Source organism: Staurois parvus, unplaced genomic scaffold (genome assembly GCF_062004578.1).
Source record: "Staurois parvus isolate SC_StPar_1 unplaced genomic scaffold, SC_StPar_1.0 ptg000237l, whole genome shotgun sequence".
Classification (NCBI taxonomy): domain Eukaryota; kingdom Metazoa; phylum Chordata; class Amphibia; order Anura; family Ranidae; genus Staurois; species Staurois parvus.
The window spans coordinates 2196238-2206843 of record NW_028318033.1 but is presented as its reverse complement, the minus strand read 5'-3'; positions in this window follow the sequence as shown (position 1 = coordinate 2206843).

Sequence of the window (10606 nt, the reverse complement as noted above, 5' to 3'; positions counted from 1 at the left end):
GATGTTGGGCCAAGTCAAAAGATTCAGCTAAAATGAAAATTGTCGCATAAACTCAATTTTGCTATATATTTTTTATTTATGAATAGAACAGGACAGTAGGGGGCAGAGAGGAGATCAGGATGCAGACATCTGCACATCAATAGAAATACAAATATCTCTTCATAATACATGTTGTGGATTCACTGGTGTAATAAAACTGCTTTTCAGAATACAATTCAACATTTCTTTTAATGAAAATAGCTTGTGGTGTCTAAGGGGAGTTATCCTTGGCTGTGTCCTGACCACTTAGCCTCTGGCTGACTATGTAACACATGTGTAAGGAGGGTGGACCTGTAGCACCGGTTCACATATATGCGGCCGTGCGGGCTGCGTTTTGTGCGGGCACAAGAGCCCATTCATTTGAATGGACTCCCGTGCCCCGTGACACGCAGGGAAGAAGTCCCCGCACTTCTTCCAAAAACGCAGCCCGCACAGGAACCTCGGTTCCCAGTACGATTGCGTTTTCCAGTGCAGGTGGCGTGCCATTAAAACTAATGGCACCCACCCGCGGGTCCACATTTCTCTGTGCGGGTGGTGCGGCTGCACGGATGTCATGTGGATCCGCAGAGGCACCACCTGCACAGATGTAAACCTAGCCTAAAGAGGAACTGAAGGTCCACTGTAAGAAATAGCGAGCAGGCAGGCTTTTAGGGCCAGTTCACACTACAAAACCTCACTCCAGATGCATTCCAAATATGTTTTTGCTTACAGTTCACACCACACGCAGTTCTGGTGCAGTTTTGATGCAGTTTTCCATGTTCCAGTATGGTTCTGTGCAGAAAAAATGCAGCACGTTCTACTTTTTTTTTCTGCACTGGAAACTGACTGCACTAGTGTGAACCAGGGCCATTGGACTACATGGAAAACACTGTGCATTCATTTTTGATGCAGGAAAAAAGTGCACTGAACTGCATCTAGTGTGAACTAGCCCTTATTGCAGAATAGAAATGCCCCTACCTGTCTGCTCGCTGTCTTTCCCAGCACTGTAAACTGAGCTGCAAAAGTCACATTATCCCCCTTCGGCCAATGAAGAGGCCCTTTTACAGGATTGACAAACTGTGTTGCCTGTAAAACAGAAATATTAAGTAAAAAAAAAACAATAATACAATTTCCAATATAAAAAAGTGAAAGGTCCACAGACAGTCTCATACAGAATGTGCAGAGTAATGGAAAACACACTTCTTAAATTCTTCCAATTGAAGTGCCACCGACACCAGTTGTGTACCCAAGGTAGGTATATAGATGGTCTCTTACCGACTCCCGCTGACCGTCTTATTTAAAAGAGTCCCAACACTTATAAGATCACTCAGGGCATCCCGGTCCCCTTCAGTGTCAATCACAATAGTATCCAGGGTCACGTTATGCTTTTCCACCAACTCTCTGGATGAACGTCTCCAACAAGCTACTCTCTTAACATGAGTTCTGAGTCTGGTACAGGATGGTTGGACAGGTAAGTTCTAGTTCTGCTTTAACACCCATGTGTCTGGATGGGCTCCTGTTCATATGACCACTGCGACAGCCAATTACAATGGTTACATGATCGGGAAGTCCATCCCATGTGCCTAACCACAACCTACTCCCAACTTACAGTTGTGGCCAAAATTATTCAACCCCCACTGAAATTGAGTGTTTTGGCCAGTTTGACATTGCTTTTGATCATTCAGTCATCTTGCTTACATTTACATTAAAGAGGCACTTGTAGGTCAGACAAATATAACATAACAGTTATAATGAAATAACCACAAATGTCTTTTCTGTGCTCACAGCATTATCAGTTTTATTCAACCCCCAAGTGACATTCAATCTTAGTACTTAGTACAGCATCCTTTTACAGTTATAACAGCTTTTAAACGTGAAGCATAGCTTGACACAAGTGTCTTGCAGCGATCTACGGGTATCTTCGCCCATTCTTCATGGGCAAAGGCCTCCAGTTCAGTCACATTCTTAGGCTTGCGCACTGCAACTGCTTTCTTTAAGTCCCACCAGAGGTTCTCAATCGGATTTAAGTCTGGTGACTGCGATGGCCACTCCAAAATGTTCCAGCCTTTCCTCTGCAACCATGCTCTAGTGGACTTGGAGGTATGCTTGGGATCATTGTCCTGTTGAAAGGTCCAACGTCTCCCAAGCCTCAGGTGTGTGACGGACTGCATCACGTTTCCATCCAATATCTCCTGGTACTGAAGAGAATTCATGGTACCTTGCACACGCTGAAGCTTCCCTGTACCTGCAGAAGCAAAACAGCCCCAAAGCATGATTGACCCTCCACCATGCTTCACAGTAGGCAAGGTGTTCTTTTCATCATAGGCCTTGTTCTTCCTCCTCCAAACATAGCGTTGATCCATGGGCCCAAACAGTTCTAATTTTGTTTCATCAGTCCACAGAACACTATCCCACAACTTTTGTGGTTTGTCCACATGGCTTTTGGCATACTGCAGTCGACTCTTCTTATTCTTTGGAGACAGCAAGGGGGTACGCCTGGGAGTTCTGGCACGGAGGCCTTCATTACGCAGTGTGCGTCTTATTGTCTGGGCTGAAACTTCTGTACCCACATCTGACAAATCTTTTCTCAGTTCCTCAGCAGTCACACGGGGACTTCTCTCCACTCTACGCTTCAGGTAGCGCACAGCAGTCGAAGTCAGCATCTTCTTTCTGCCACGACCAGGTAGCGTTTCAACAGTGCCCTTTGCCTTGAATTTGCGAATGATGCTTCCTAAGGTGTCTCTTGGTATGTTTAACATCTTTGCAATCTTCTTATAGCCATTGCCCTTCCTGTGAAGAGAAATCACCTCTTCTCTTGTCTTCCTGGACCATTCTCTTGCCTTCACCATGTTTGTAACCACACCAGTAAATGTCTAGAAGGAGCTGAGTATCACAGTCATTTTAAAGCTGCCTAATTGGTGCTTATTATGCTTGATTGCTGCTCGGTGACATCCACAGGTGTTTTCAATACCTGATGGAAAGCACCTGTATGAACCTCTGTTCTTCAGAGTGGTAGTCTTTAAGGGGTTGAATAATTGTGGCAATGAAGAAACCACATAAGAACCATTTACTACTGTATTACATAAACAATTGATGTCATTTTAGTTGCATTTGGGTAGTTACAACGTCCTTGTAGGATTTGATTCTGAATACAATTCCAAATGTACACTATAGTCCCTAAACCCCTTTACAGCATTGGGGGTTGAATAATTTTGGCCACAACTGTAAGACCCAGTTAAAGGGCTGCAGTGGGTAGTCAGGGTTTAAAAAGCAGCTCCACTTTTTTTGAGAAAAAAAAAAACATTTCCCCATGGGAGATTCATGTACATTGCAGGGATTTAACAAATGTTGCAGATTCCTACCTGTTTTTGCTCTGAAGAAATAGCTGGGCTTTTTTTTTGCTATGTTCAACCCAGACTGATTCTGAATGGGAGGGACTGTGTTCATTATAATCAGCTGATCAACAAAAAAGGTTGCAGGGTCTGCATCCCTTTAGAAGTAATCTACCCTTAAGTAGTATCTCACCAAAAATGAGATTTCTGTTGCAGGGGGTGTCTAAAATCTAACATGTCTTAGTGCAGACCTCTGGAAAAATCAGTGAGCCAATCATACAAGCAGGAAATTACATTTCTGGGGAAGTTCTGTACACCAACAGTTTACAGAATGCCTCCGGGTTGCCACATTTCTTTGAATTTGACAGGAAATTACAACTCTGTAATTCGAAGTTGAAAGGCAATTTTTAATAACATTAAATTGCAACATGGCTTGTATAGCATTTATAAATGCTATATTATTATTATCTGCTATATTTGTTTCCAGAAAAGAGGAGTTACCCTTTACACATACCAGGGAGAGGTGATTGGCATATACAGTCAGGTCCATAAATATTGGGACATCGACACAATTCTAACATTTTTGGCTCTATACACCACCATAATGGATTTAAAATGAAACGAACAAGATGTGCTTTAACTGCAGACTGTCAGCTTTAATTTGAGAGTATTTACATCCAAATCAGGTGAACGGTGTAGGAATTACAACAGTTTGCATATGTGCCTCCCACTTGTTAAGAGACCAAAAGTAATGGGACAGAATATTAATCATAAATCAAACTTTCGCTTTTTAATACTTGGTTGCAAATCCTTTGCAGTCAATTACAGCCTGAAGTCTGGAACGCATAGACATCACCAGAAGCTGGGTTTCATCCCTAGTGATGCTCTGCTAGGCCTCTACTGCAACTGTCTTCAGTTCCTGCTTGTTCTTGGGGCATTTTCCCTTCAGTTTTGTCTTCAGCAAGTGAAATGCATGCTCAATCGGATTTAGGTCAGGTGATTGACTTGGCCATTGCATAACATTAAAAAACTCTTTGGTTGCTTTTGCAGTATGCTTTGGGTCATTGTCCATCTGCACTGTGAAGCGGCGTCCAATGAGTTCTGAAGCATTTGGCTGAATAGGAGCAGATAATATTGCCCGAAACACTTCAGAATTTATCCTGCTGCTTTTGTCAGTAGTCACATCATCAATAAATACAAGAGAACCAGTTCCATTGGCAGCCATACATGCCCACGCCATGACACTACCACCACCATGCTTCACTGATGAGGTGGTATGCTTAGGATCATGAGCAGTTCCTTTCCTTCTCCATACTCTTCTCTTCCCATCACTCTGGTACAAGTTGATCTTGGTCTCATCTGTCCATAGGATGTTGTTCCAGAACTGTGAAGGCTTTTTTAGATGTCGTTTGGCAAACTCTAATCTGGCCTTCCTGTTTTTGAGGCTCACCAATGGTTTACATCTTGTGGTCAACCCTCTGTATTCACTCTGGTGAAGTCTTCTCTTGATTGTTGACTTTTACACACATACACCTACCTCCTGGAGAGTGTTCTTGATCTGGCCAACTGTTGTGAAGGGTGTTTTCTTCACCAGGGAAAGAATTCTTCGGTCATCCACCACAGTTGTTTTCCGTGGTCTTCTGGGTCTTTTGGTGTTGCTGAGCTCACCGGTGTGTTCCTTCTTTTTAAGAATGTTCCAAACAGTTGTTTTGGCCACGGCTAATGTTTTTGCTATCTCCCTGATGGGTTTGTTTCGTTTTTTCAGCCTAATGATGGCTTGCTTCACTGATAGTGACAGCTCTTTGGATCTTATCTTGAGAGTTGACAGCAACAGATTCCAAATGCAAATAGCACACTTGAAATGAACTCTGGACCTTTTATCTGCTCATTGTAATTGGGATAATGAGGGAATAACACACACCTGACTACGGAACAGCTGAGAAGCCAATTGTCCCATTACTTTTGGTCCCTTAACAAGTGGGAGGCACATATGCAAACTGTTGTAATTCCTTCACCGATCACCTGATTTGAATATAAATACCCTGAAATTAAAGCTGACAGTCTGCAGTTAAAGCACATCTTGTTCATTTCATTTCAAATCCATTGTGGTGGTATATAGAGCCAAAAATGTTAGAATTGTGTTGATGTCCCAATATTTATTTACCTGACTGTAATTATTTACTCTTTCTGTGGCAATTGTAATTCTCAATTCCAAACTGTCACTGAGCTTTAGGCTACTTTCTTACTGATTCACCACAAAAATACAGAACAAACACATAGGCGTTTTTACCGTGCTTTTGCCGTGCTTTCTGAGCGTTTTTAAAGGACACGTGACTTAAAAACTGCACTAAAAACGCTTCTCAGAGCCATTTTCAGGCGCTTTGCAGGCTTTTTTCATTGATTTCAATGAGAAGAGGTGTTTTTGGGGCATTTTTTTAAACTCACGAAACATGTCCCAAAGATGCTGCAGAGGGAATTTTCTGATCCATCTGCTGATAGAATAGAGCCTTGGGGGCAAGCTGTACATGCTCAGTTTGGTGTGTATCACTAGAGGTGTTTTTTTTTTTTTCTTGGGACAGTGCATCAGCAGAGGGCCAATCAGCGCTGTCCAGACAAAGGGTCGGGGGTCCTGCAGCCTCATAGCGCAATCAGGGGAGAATAAACTCCTACAAGCATTAACCGGTGCTCTTCTGGACACTGATAGAAGTCACAAGACTGCTCTAACTGCTGATGAAAGGTATTTAGCAGTTTATATTTACTAAAATATTTGCATTTGCATGTTCTGTGTACTGTGGGAGACCAGATATAGTGAATGCAGGGTCATGGGTTTAGTAACAACAAATGACAGAAATTCAAGGTTGCATATTTAAGAAAAAATTTCAAAATCAGGCACAGTTACTTGCCCAAACTCAACTACATTCACTGTTTGTTCATGTGCCTTCAAGGTTTGTATTAGTTTTTGGTCGAATCTGCAACAGGTGTGGTGTGTTGATGCCAGCACATGCAACTGGTTTTTAATGTGACTCAAATGGGTGGGCAACTGTGGCTTGTGCTTGTGTTTTATATACAGTGCTCAGCATAAATGAGTACACCCCAACAGATGTCAGAAAACCTTTACTTTCCTGTCAGAACTAAATTTTCTATGGGACACTATACTACAAAATACTCCCACAAATGCAGCCATTGATTGCAAACAAGATTTGTTAATTTGCACACCAAAAAAAAGTATTTTTCCTAACAAATTCATTCAAGACCAGGTTGCAAAAATGAAGACACCCCAATAAAAGTCTTGGGAGCAAAGCTACATTTTAGAAAACAAAATCCTAATTAACAAGAATGCAACTACAGGTGAGTCTAATTATTCATTAAACAGGTGTTCAGCAGCCAGTTGATTATAAAAGGGCATTACTTAAAGAAAACCCCTTTCTATTTCATTCTGTCAGCAATGGCACCACATGGAAGAGAAATATCACAAAGCCTGAGAAAGAAAACATTTCTTTGCTCAAGAAAGGTGAAGGCTACAAGAAGATCAGCAAAGCTTTACTTATCAGTTAGAATACTGTATCAAAAATTATACAAAAATGTAACAAAGATGTAACTGCAACCATCTCACAGAGACATCCAGGCTATCCAAGGTAGTTAACACCTTGACAGGAGCATCTTCTGATGAGAAGGGTTGAAGAGAATCGCCATACAAGTTCACTGCAGTTAGCTAAAGAAGTAAAAAGCCAAACCGGGTGATTGTTTCCCATGACACAATATGGTGCACACTGCAGAGGAATGGCATGCATGGGTGTCGTCCATTAAGGAAGCCTCTCCTGAAGCCCATACACAAAAAAGCCCACCTAGAATTTACCAGGGCCCATGTTGAAAAAGAAGAGGACTACTGGGACTCTGTACTCTGGAGTGATGAGACCAAGATACATGTTTTTGGAACTGATGGCTTCAAAACTGTATGGCTTTGCAAAGGTGAGGAGTACAAAGAAAAATGCATGGTGCCTACAGTGAAACATGGTGGTGGCAGTGTCCTTCTGTGGGGCTGCTGGTGTTGGGGAGCTGCATTTCATTGATGGTATGATGAATTCACAGATGTGCTGCTCTATATTGAAAGAGAAGCTGCTACCATCACTCCGTGCCCTTGGTCGTCGTGGACCTTTCCAATATGACAATGATCCAAAACACACATCTAAGGTCACTGTTGCATTTCTGATGAAGAATAGGGTGGAAAAGATTCCGTGGCCAAGTATGTCTCCTGATCTGAACCCAATCAAAAATCTATTGAGGATTCTGAAGAGACAAATTGAGCATCACTCCCCATCCAGCATCCAGGCTCTAAAAGAGGTCGTTCTTGAAGACTGGAAAAAGAGAGATGTTGCAATATGTCGCCAACTTGTTCATTCCATGTCTAGAAGACTTGGTGCTGTCCTTACAAATCATGGAGGTCATACAAAATACTAGATTAAGTTTTAGTTGTGGGGTGGATTCGTTTTTGCATCAACTAATTTGAGTAAAACGGAAGATTTTGTAAAGTTATAATATTACCCTTACTTTCATGTAATGACCTAAGCAAATGTTCTATAAAACTCAGTTTTGTCCAAATTCTAGAAATTGTTCTTGTGTTCATTGAGATATTGAGTATAATCTTACTTTTCAAAAGGGGTGTACTCATTTTATGCTGAGCACGGTATGCAGCAAATCTGAGGATCGGCACTCAATGGTAAAAAAAAAGAGAAATGTCATTTTTGCCTAAGTTAGAATTGCAAGCGGGTACCTGTCAAAAAGGGTATCTACTCCCCAACTAAAAAAACAAAACAAAACACTGTAAACATTCTAGAGGTGGGGGGAGGATTAATGGTACTTTCACTTCTAAGTGGAGGTCTGCTTTACAAAGCTGCCCTCAAAACTCTGCCCACCATAATGATTCTTTTTTTTTTATATAGTTCTTTGATCAGATTTCCATGTCACTGAAATGTGTACTTTATATGACTTCTTTTGAAATCACTACCATATGTACTTACATTATGACCAGTCACCTAATATTGAGTAGGTCCCCCTTCTGCAGCCATAACAGCCCTGACCTGATGAGGTATATACTCCAAAGTAACAATCACATGAATGGCAGGACCCAAGGTTTCCCAGCAGAACATGCCAGAAAGCATCACACTGCCTCTGCCTGCTTGCTTTCTTCCCATACTGGTGTCATCTCTTCTCCAAACGATACACATGCACCCTGCCAGCCACATGATGTAAAAGAAAACATGATTCATCAGACCAGGCAACCTTCTTCCATTGCTCTGTGGTCCAGTGCCGATGCTCACATGCCCATTGTAGGTGCTTTTGGCTGTGGACATGGGTTAGCATGGCCACCCTTACCAGTCTCTGCCATTACAATTTGTCCCTTGTCAAAGTTGCTCAAATTGCTCATATGCTTGGCCAGTTTTTCTGCTTTCAACACATCAGCTTCAGAGACCTGTTCACTTGCTGCCTAATACATCCCACCCACTTTCAGGTACCATTGTAACCAGATAATCAATGTTATTCATTTTATGTCAGTAGTCATAATGATATGGCTGATTGGAATATAATTGCTATTACTGCTTATAAAGAGCTCCATCTAGGGTACAGTTGTCATGCTGATGTAGAAATCATGCCTCATCGTGGGATTCATTCAAAAGTCCTAACACATGATTTATAAAATCAGTCGTATGGGTAAATTGCAGGTTCTGACGTCAGCCTAGAGCAAATAGAAGTACTGTTGGAGGAGAATTTTATCAGTGTTGCGTTATAGAATCTTCTTCTGTATAGTCAGAAAAGATTATCTAAACACCTGTTAGCACAGACTACAAAAAGAAATAATCTGCTGTGGTATAGTAGGGGAGTATGGTACAATTATAGAACAATAATAACCTAAAATCGTTTGAACAATTACATGAAGAATGTGCTATTCCTCATTAGAGGTTCTTTCAATACCTCCAACTGAGACATGCCATACAGCCCCAATCCCAAACCCACACCCTACAACTTCAAAAATCCTCTGGTGTTTCCTTACTAACTAGTGTGAATCTTAAAAGGGACTCCCAAATGTACTTTGTCCTTCACACCAATTTCCAAACATCTTTGACTATACTGGCCAAAACATAATGGGTTAATGACTATCTCGGAGGACCAGTAAGAGATGGCACTTTCTGCGCTCCCCAAGTTTCTTTGTTCCCTACCCACAAACTGACTCAATTGTTCATCTTACATAGAATGTACTACACACCTGAAAAGCTATTTTTCTGGCCTCTGAGAGATGATCCCTTATGTCCTAAATGCCAGGGAGGTCTAGCTAACCTTCTCCACATGCTGTGGAGATGTCCTAAGCTCCACAGATATTGGAGAGGTGTCCTACCTATGATAAATTCTGTTTCATACCACTCTAGCTGAAGATCCAGGGATATGCCTATTAAATATGTTAGAGGAAATGTTGCCAGAACACAAATACATTTCTAGTAGGAATCTATTCCACGCCCGCAAGATGATAGCCTAGAAATGGTTCCCTCCTCATTCCCCAACATTGGAGGTTTTGAAAATGCTAATTAACCACTAACACGAGAAAAGGTGGTCCACCAACACCGCAACTGCCCTACCAACTTAGATAAACCGTGTGACCTATGGTTGGCCATCCCGAGCTTAGCCCTGACCTCACTTATTTTACACAGATTACTATCTTAAAGGGGAATTACATGACATGCTCTCAAATGGAAGATTTCCAGTCGACCGGGGATTCCTGCTGATGTACAGATTTCAGGTCACTGATTCTCTAGGGGTGGAGCACACCATACACAGAAACACTTTGGGGTTTATTTACTAAAGCTGGAGAGTGCAATATCAAGCTCACTTCTGCATAGAAACCAATCAGCTTCCAGGTTTTATTGCCAGAGCTTAACTGAACAAGGTGAGGTTAGAAGCTGATTGGTTTCTATGCAGAAGTGAGCCTGATTTTGCACTGTCCAGCTTTAGTAAATAAACTCCTTTTGGGTTTGTTTTCTTAATTTCTTTTATTGTTCTTTACAGGATACTTTTTTTAGATGACAACTACATGTACATGGCAGTGCTTATGTATGTAATACTCTGCATTATACTAACTGCTCCTTAACGTTTATATACTAATGCTGAGATTGGTTTTACAACCAGATATATTATGTAGAAAGATGTCCACGTAACACATATTTTTGTGATTTGGAAAAGTGAGCGGTTTTTCTTAATGTAACAAC